The sequence below is a fragment of the Sciurus carolinensis genome, unplaced genomic scaffold, assembly GCF_902686445.1.
Source record: "Sciurus carolinensis unplaced genomic scaffold, mSciCar1.2, whole genome shotgun sequence".
Classification (NCBI taxonomy): domain Eukaryota; kingdom Metazoa; phylum Chordata; class Mammalia; order Rodentia; family Sciuridae; genus Sciurus; species Sciurus carolinensis.
Window position 1 is genome coordinate 1,409,365 of NW_025920146.1, and position 9,322 is coordinate 1,418,686.

General features: G+C 37.2%; 1 non-coding gene across 1 annotated transcript; it reads right to left on the bottom strand.

Moving 5' to 3' along the window:
• Nucleotides 1-8,150: 8,150 nt before the first annotated feature.
• Nucleotides 8,151-8,257, bottom strand: LOC124974396 (U6 spliceosomal RNA). The gene has a single exon (XR_007106776.1). It is a non-coding gene; the product is annotated as a U6 spliceosomal RNA (small nuclear RNA).
• Nucleotides 8,258-9,322: the final 1,065 nt, after the last annotated feature.

Consider the following 9,322-nt stretch of genomic DNA (forward strand, 5'->3'; position numbering starts at 1 on the left):
TTGAGGATGCCCTGCAAAATTAAGGAAGGCAATGAGAGGTTTCTGCCAATGACATGCTTCTCCCTGGATGGCCAGCAGGGCTGAGGGCACACTGCTCCACAAGATGGCTCTGGCCTGCAGGCTCCAGAGACTGCATGGAGTCCTGGTCTGCCAGCTACTGTTCCTGCCATAGCCAGTGCCACCATTCCTACAGCCTCCCTCCCCAGGCTCATAATGTTACTCACCAGTCACCATTTCCAGGTATTCAGGAGCAAGTCCTTATCAGTAGGTATCTTCAACACCTGCACAGCAGAGCATCCTGGGGCTCCAAAGCAGGAGTGAAGTCTAGAGTCGAATGGCAGATATGGTGGAATCATGGGAAATGGAGAAGGCAGCAGAAGCCCGCCCTCAACACCCTGGCAGCACATAGGATTGGACAGTTCTAAGTGCTCTTGATTGGGTGGAGCTTCAGACCTGCCCCTGGAGTCTGAGACCAGGGAGACTTCTCTGTGTGTGAGACAGTGAATAATACCCAACCCAGACAAAAATAAGCCCAGAATGACAGGTTGTTGGTTGCAGGTTTTTTTTTTTCTTTTGAGGTCTGCAAATTGCAACCCAGAGCCTCCAATAAGCAGAATATTTTCATTTAGTGCTCATTGAAGGAAATGCTCTTACTGATGCCACTATAAAATCACTTTATCCTCTCATTTTAGATTCCATGGAAACACACAATTTTTTTCATCAAAATTTTCATTCTTTAATAAGAACCTTTTCTATTTCCTCTCAACAGGCCATTTCATCGTTAGTAATTTCTGTCATTGCACTCCCTTTTTTCTCCTACTTCACAAAGTACAAACCCTCAAGGTTTACATTCTAATGCCCTTTGGCAGAGAGATATAAGTGATTTTTCTCCATTTGTCCCTATTCCTTCTTACATGTTACTATAGATACAGCCTCAGACCTTATATGGGTCAGTGCAAAACATTCAGAGAAGGTCTCAGTCTGTATCTTTCATATGCTCCTTTACATTGCCACCATTGGTAAACCTTATTGTTTAAAAGGTGCATATACTTCTAGTGCTTTTGCTCAGTTTTGTAATCAATGGAAAATAACTCTAACCCTTGGAATTACTCACAATCTTCCTGAACAGGACATAGTTAAACATGTGCATTGGACACTTAAAATGTGCCTTTTAAAATAAAAACAGAAAAGGGAACTAGCCTTCCTTTTGTTAATAATACTCTCAATATTGCCTTGTTGACAATAAATATTCTTAATGTACAGTAAGAAGAAAATACACATGACTGATCCTCTGCCTTGGACAGGCATTTTACCCCTAAGGAACCACTAAAAAAGATTTATGTAAGACACTGAGTTCCAATAGATCTAATTAAATGGGGGAGAGCATATTTTGCTGTTCATACTCCTACAGGTCCTGTTTGGATTCCTACCAGATGTGTGAGACTTCTTTTGACTTGAGAGACTATTGTTTGTCCTTCTTTAAAGTTAAGAGAAGTCTTTAGTAACAGGTCAACCCAGGTTCTACATTGGGTCAAATGTTTGGAAACTACATGGTGCAAGAAAGCACAATATGGGCAAATGCTGTATCTATTTCCTGTTGAAAGATCATCCTTCCTCTTGGGGGCCATAGGCATGGCATGTCTCCATGTGTAGTTGCTTTTCAATATTAATAATCAATATATCATTAGAAACTTATTGGAAAATATTGGGAGTGTTTTACTGTATTGGGATACAAAATAGTACATAATAAAATTTAGTAGTAATACATAGATAAAATAAGTAAAAATAAACAATTGTAGCTATGCTCAAGCTAAAAGGAGCCTATGATTACTATAGTATGATGATTTCTAAATATAGATGGATAAGGAGAAATTCCTCTGAAGTTGAATACAGAGTTTAGACTTTGTTGCTTTCCTAGTTTTAATAAGTGATTCTAGAGACATTTACATAATAAAAATATTTGGGTTAGTCATAAATATAATGTGTTTTTCCTATGTTTAGACTAATCCTTTGAGAATCAAAATAAGATTGTAGTCCATCATTAAATGAAATAGAATAGACTAAATATTAACTGCAAGTTGATTTATTTGCCCTTTGTTAATAATAGTAAAAGTTGTTCATTGTTAAACACTGGAGTTCATGGTAAGGGTGGTTTCTCAGAAAATCTAGTGATGTGTTTGTTCTGGAGGTTGAAGGTTGGCAGATCATGGTGCCCTCAGATTGGCTGGGGGATGGTGTTGTTTTTGTCAGGCTGGGAAATAAGGTTGTTTTGGTCTGGGCTGTCATACATAGGGAATATGTATTTTGAGAAGAAGCATAGATCTTACATTTAAATATTTTTATTATTTTAAACTAACCATAAAATAATATAATCATTACTAAAGACAGAAAAAAATGTATATAAAGGCTGGCAGAAAAAATGAAGATGGAGATTCTGCCTCAGAACCCTTGGTGTCTCTGTCTGCTCTTTCTCCAACTTGCCAATGTCTCCCATCCACCTATGATCCCTGATCACTGCTAGGGCTGGACCCCGGGAGGCCAGAAATCTGAGTAGCACACAGGGAAGAAAATCACCTATATTACTTCAAAGTCAGTGAAAAGTAACTCAAGTTTGTAAGTTTGGAGATTGGAACAAATGGAACAATGTGATTTTATTTGCCACAAGGAAGAGAGATTAATTAAGAAAAATTAACTTTTAAAATTTCTAAGCAAAGAATCCTGGGTGAGAGAAGCTGCTGCAGTCAGAGATTTCTTCTACCAATAAAACTTCAGGAATTCTTCAGTGAGTAATCTGCCCATAGCTATTAAAGTGTTGCATGTGCACATCACTTCACTCAGTATTCCATTTCATGTGAGTCTGTCTTCAACAATCAACTAGTTATTATTATCAGCTCAAATTTATCCTCACTCCAAATCTCATATGTTGATGTTCCAAATACCTGGTATCTCAGACTGCAACTTCATTTAAATATATGCTTTTTTAAAATTTTTTACTTTTATTTTATGTGGTGCTGGAAAATGAACCTAGGACCTTGTGCATGCAAGGCAAGAACTCTATCAACTAAGTTATATACCCAGACCAATATATGGTTCCTAAAGTCATGATTAATGCTAATCCAGTTAATTGGTGTAAAGCCTTATCCAATTATTTTTTTCTCATAAAAAGCAACAATAAGGACACAGAAGAATAGAAAAAAATGTCATGCAAACAGAGTCAGAAGATGGCAATATACATGTGGGCCTCAAAGAAAACCATTCCTGGAAGCACCTCATATAGAGACTCTGGAAGTAGCACAAATAAATTTCTGTTAAACTCCATCTGTTATATGTCCATGACAGTCCAATGCTATTGCTGCACCCACTGGAACACATATGCACTGTCCCTGTAGCATGGGTGAATGAAGGTCAAATAAATCACATCACATTCCAAAAACATTGAATGACTTAACTGATACAAGAAATGAAGTTTAATGTTGGAGTATTGTAAAGGCATTGAGAACACACTCAATGGGGCTATAGAATTGTTTGTGGTATGGTACAGTCATGAAAAACCTGTGGACTACTTTTTACCTCATTTGTTTGTGTAACATTTTCTCCTCTTTGTGTCAATACTTTCCTTGGAAAGATTAGTTTTAAGTCTTCTAAAAGAACTAGAAGTACAATGGAGATGGCAGTTACATGCACATCCTGGGGCAGGTAGCTAAGGCAAAAACAGTAGCAACTGAAAGTAAATATTCAGTGTCCAGTAAACATTGGATATTATTTGGGAATATTTTCTGTTATTTCTACAAATATGTAATCAGAAAATTTTGACCTATTAGTTTGCCAGGGATAGTAGTACAGTCTATATTTCTTTGTGAATAGGAATGTAAGCCATTCAAGTGGTAAATTGCTGAAAAAGGATTTAGGGGAGATCCAAAGTTTTCCAAACTTGGGTAACTTTCTTGGACCTATCTTGGCAATCTCTAATTTGTGCCTATTGAGACAATCTCCAGAAGTTTTGTCTGACCTTAGATGAGAGATATTATTGTTGGTTGTGTGGTGCACTTCCTTCTTCACCAAGGAGACAGAATTAACAACTAGATCCTCGAAGATATGCACACAACTGTACAAAGATATTTTCTTCCATGTAGAAAAATAATTAACTCTGTTGTCCTGAATGACTCCACAGGTGACTCTCCCACTGAATATTTCTAAACTCAGATTATTTTTTCAGAAATATATGCATAGGACTCAATACAGCATAAAGTCATTGGAAAAATATTTGAGTAGAAAAAACTATTATCCAGTATTTAAACATCCATCCTACCATATATGTCCAGCATGCAAACATGAAAGCCTGCCATATCAAGAACATGGAATATCCTACCTCTACAATTGCAGACCCCCTATCATTTCTAACCCCCACATATAGACATAGAATAGATAGGTCAAAGGACTCCTCAGATAAAATCCCAGATGATGACTTGCCTGGATTAGTCTTTTCTGGTTTACTCTATTTTACCTGTGGGTGCCTCCTGGTAAGTGACCCTGTGGGTCTAGTGTGAGGGCTGAATCTACACCTAAAAGTGCTCCCACTCTGTACATTTTTGTGACTAGAACTTTGGAAAGTTTGGACATATCAAGAAAGCATCTTGCTGTCTTGCACAATTTTCTTAACATGAGCTAAACAATGGACTGTCTGTAGAATGTGGGTGTCTGGTCTACAGAGTTCTACATTCTGTTGGATTCTAGGACTGATAAATTTTCACTTGTTCAAAGTTTAATTACCTGGGCCTCTTTCCACAATAAAAAATGTCAAAAGTGTCCTTTGGATTTCTAACTTGTCAACTCTCTAACAATTCAATATAAACAAATAGAAGTGGGCTTTCAGTCCCCTGATAATCAGTCAATGCCTCATTGCCCACCTTCCTGGAGTCTAATCACACACCTGGAAGGTGCCCTGGAGAAAATTTGAATTTGGATGGCAACATTAGAACTGTATTTTTCTCCACGTGAGTTTAAAGTCTATCTTGACACTGAACTCTGACTGGAGGGAGAAAAATATAATCATTCCATAGGAGACATGTCAGAGAGGTCAGAATGGTGTAAATTCAAGCAGTTCTCCTGGGCAAACTTGTTTGCTGGTGAGAAATATATGTGGTGGCCACATGATGTCATCCTTGCAGAAACCCAGGTCAGCCTGGGTGCTCTCCCATGTTCCAAACCAGTCACCTGGATACAAGTCAGTCAGCACTCACCTGCATTCTACAACACCCACAAACTATGGCCAAGATTTGCATTCTTAATGTTAAACACTCCACACTTTTCAAGTGAAAAATAGCATATTGAAGTACTCACCTCAGTCTGCTTGTCTTGATGCAAACAGAGCTGATTTGCTTCAAACAGTCTGTGTGCTATCTTGCTATCTTGACCTATCTATTCTATGTCTATATGTGGGGGTTAGAAATGATAGGGGGTCTGCAATTGTAGAGGTAGGATACTCCATGTTCTTGATATGGCAGGCTTTCATGTTTGCATGCTGGACATATATGGTAGGGTGGATGTTTAAATACTGGATAATAGTTTTTTCTACTCAAATATTTTTCCAATGACTTTATTCTGTATTGAGTCCTATGCATATCTTGCTTCTATGATGGAAAAAGTCACAAAATAAGGACAAGACATATTGTTAAAGGGCCTCACACATCTCTCTCTTTAAGTAAAACAACATATTTTAATTTCACTGGGTCCAGGAAAGCTGATTTAGGATTTTCATAATTTTTGTGAATAACTCCATAAACTTGCCAATAAATAAGTATATAAATACTCTCACTAATTCACTGAAATGCATCCTGCTTTTATTTGCCCTAGTTAAATGTGGGAGACCTTGAAATGTAGGGATTTCAGGCCAGTTAATGTACAGGGAAGCAAAAGTCCTTCAGTTCAAGCAAACTCCTCATGAAAATAATAGGCTAAGAAATGCTCTGCAGCTCCTCTGTCTTTAAGGTCTGGAAATATTATATTATTAAAATAACATTTGGTACTAGTGGACTCAAAGAAGCAAGCAAGTTGTAAGATCTGTATATGCGTAAAGTTAACTGCACATGTAAAATAATGTAAATTGATATGACCTTGGAATAGATAATAAAACTGAATTAACTTTCCCATGGGCCCACTTCTTGCTCTTCACCATACTGTGGGCTTACCTCTTAATTAATCTCCCCATAATCCTTATAACTGGACCTCAATTACCCTTTTCATTGAAATGTGCTGCTCCCTGGGACTCTGTTACTTTGGATAAATAGGAATGGGGGTTGAGCATTCTTTGCTTCTCTGTGAAGCACCAAAAATATCAGCATTCCTCTCAGTTTCTGACAACTTTGGAAGCCAAGGGGGCAGTCAGTTATATTAGAATGTCCCTAGACACATTATATCATTAGGCTATGATGACATCGATTTGGTTCCATGTTTCATTAGTAATTTTTATGTTTGCTTCTCAGTGCAAACACCCAAGTTTATTTTGTGATCAGTTTTGCTCCACTTATGAAATGAGAGTAATGATTTTCTTGAAGTATTGACAGGGAAACTTAAGGCACATGCCCTGGATTACATTAATATACAGTACATACTTGTGTAAAATGGAGTGGGATGAGAAAAAATAAAAAAGGGAGCCAGGAGCAGGATAGAAAATGTAACATGGTGGGGCAGGGGTCCCCCTCATTTTTTATTAAGTGTAGGGTTACAGGATCGAGGTCTAGTCCTGTTGAGACAGGCCATTTCCTTAGCTAAGGCCACTTTTCTAAAGACCATTCCACTAGTGAAGCCAAACTTAGACTAGTGAGAAATGCACCCAAGATTCTTTCAGACATGCCATGTACCTTTGGGAGTAACAACTTGAGGCAAGTACACTATTGGCTTATTAAGCTTCATTTAATGAAGTTATTCATTTCAGCTACATTTGGCCAGGTACTGTACTGAAAGCTAGCACAAAGTCTTCACCATGGCAGACATGGCCTCCTCCTAGGATTTTCTGACCAGTTTAGGTAGCAGTCCAAAAGTGCAATGAAAGTAAGGAAATCAGAGCTCTAATTTTATCCTTGTGTTAACAAGCAGTATGTCAACATATGGCCTTAAACAGTGCTAATGAAGTAACTCCTTGGTAGGTCCTGCTGAGGGACTGAGCAGTAGGGAGAGAAAAAAGAATCAGCATACTACAGTGATGCAGCCACATCAATGTTCACAGCAGCTAAATTTACAATAGCTAGATTGTGGAACCAACTAAGATGCCCTTCAATTGATGAATGGGTAAAGAATCAGTAGTATATATACACAATAGAATATTACTCATCCATAAAGAAGAATAAAATTATGACACTTGCTGGAAAATGGATGAAGTTGGAAAATATGCTAAGTGAAATAAATGAATCCTAAAAAATCAGAGGCTGAATATTTTCTCTGATACGTGCATAACAATATATAATAAGGGGGGCTTATGGGGAAGAAAATTTGGATGATTTAGAGGAAAATGGGGTGGGACGGGTGGGGGATATAAAGATAGTAGAATGAAACAGACAGCATTACCTATGTGTATGTATGATTGCATGAATGGTGTGAATCTACATTTTGTACAACCATAGAAAAGACAAGTTGTACCCAATTTGTGTACAAGGAATCAAAATGCATTCTTTCTTTATTATCGCAAACAAATGGGATACATGTTGTTTCTCTGTTTGTACATGGAGTAAAGACATACCATTTGTGTAATCATAAATTTACATTGAGTAATGTTGTTTGATTCATTCTGTTATTTTTTTCCTTCTCCCCACCCCTCCCACCCCTCTTTTCCCTCTATACAGTCCTTCCTTCCTCCATTCTTGCTCCCCCCAACCCTAACCCTAACCCTAAAACTAATCCCTCCCACCCCTCATTATGTGTCATCATCCACTTATCAGAGAGATCATTTGACCTTTTTTTTTGAGATTGGCTTATCTCACTTAGCATGGTATACTCCAATTTTATCCATTTGCCTGTAAATGCCATAATTTTTTTATTCTTTATGGCTGAGTAATATTCTGTTGTATATATATACCACAGTTTATCCATTCGTCAATTCGTCAATTGAAGGGCATCTAGGTTGGTTCCACTGGCTATTATGAATTGAGCATCTAAAAAATATGGAATGCTTCACAAATTTGCATGTCATCCTTGCACAGGGGCCATGCTAATCTTCTCTGTATCATTCCAATTTTAGTATATGTGCTGCCAAAGCGAGCACTCAAAATGCAATCTTTAAAAATTAAAAAGTAAAGAAAAACAAAAGACACAGAGAACTGTGATAGTAGGAGACAGCATGGTCATTGACCTTGAAGTTTATTATAATTCTAAGGGAGCATCCAGAAGCAAAGGGTTCATATTACTTATGAATATTCACCATGGTTTCTAAACTCCCTGAGGTCAGGATCAGGGTTCAAAGCCTAAGCAACATTGACACATTTGTCCCCTAAGAATGTCAAATTTTAACCTGAATATTTCAGGGAAAACCTTCAATACGACTTGCATTTTTCAAAATTCAGTGTTAGTCTTGCATTACACTTCCCATGGGGCAGGGCAGACTAGACACACCTGCAGGAACTTCCCATTTTATTGGTGTATAAATTTTCATAATACTTTCTAATTACTTTGTGTATTTCAAATATGTGCATTCTGATATTTCCTTTTTCATCACATATTTTATTATTTTGTGTATTCTCTTTCTCTTTGTTAGCATGGCTAGGGGTTTATCAATTTTATTGATTTTTTTCAAAGAACCAACTTTTTGTATACAATCTATAGTGCTTCTAAGATATTGTATTTATTTACTCTTTGGATGATTGTAAAACCTTCCTCAAGCAAATCTATCAGATCCATTTATCAAACATCTCAGATGATTGCTACAAGTTTTAGATAGAGTTTTTTTACTTATGGTACTTACTGCTTTAAGACATAAGGTCATTGCACAATTACACTGTGCAATATAGTGCAAACACATATTTTATATGGAAAAGTTATAAAAAAAAATTGTGTGACTCTCATTGATGTGCTATTCATACTATTGCACTGGACTGAAACCAAATCCACAATATCTTTGAAGTATGTTTATACTAGGATCTGTGAACTCTTCCAGATATCCTTGACACACACAGCAAGCAGAAATCTGCTGTGTCATTTTCCACTGCCCCTACCAAGAGGCAATCTTCATGTACAGTAAAGGTAGCTGTATATAAAGACATAAAATAGTTGCATTTTGTGAATGTGCTTGATAGCATGCTACTATTATCTTTAGTTGCACACAGTCCCAACT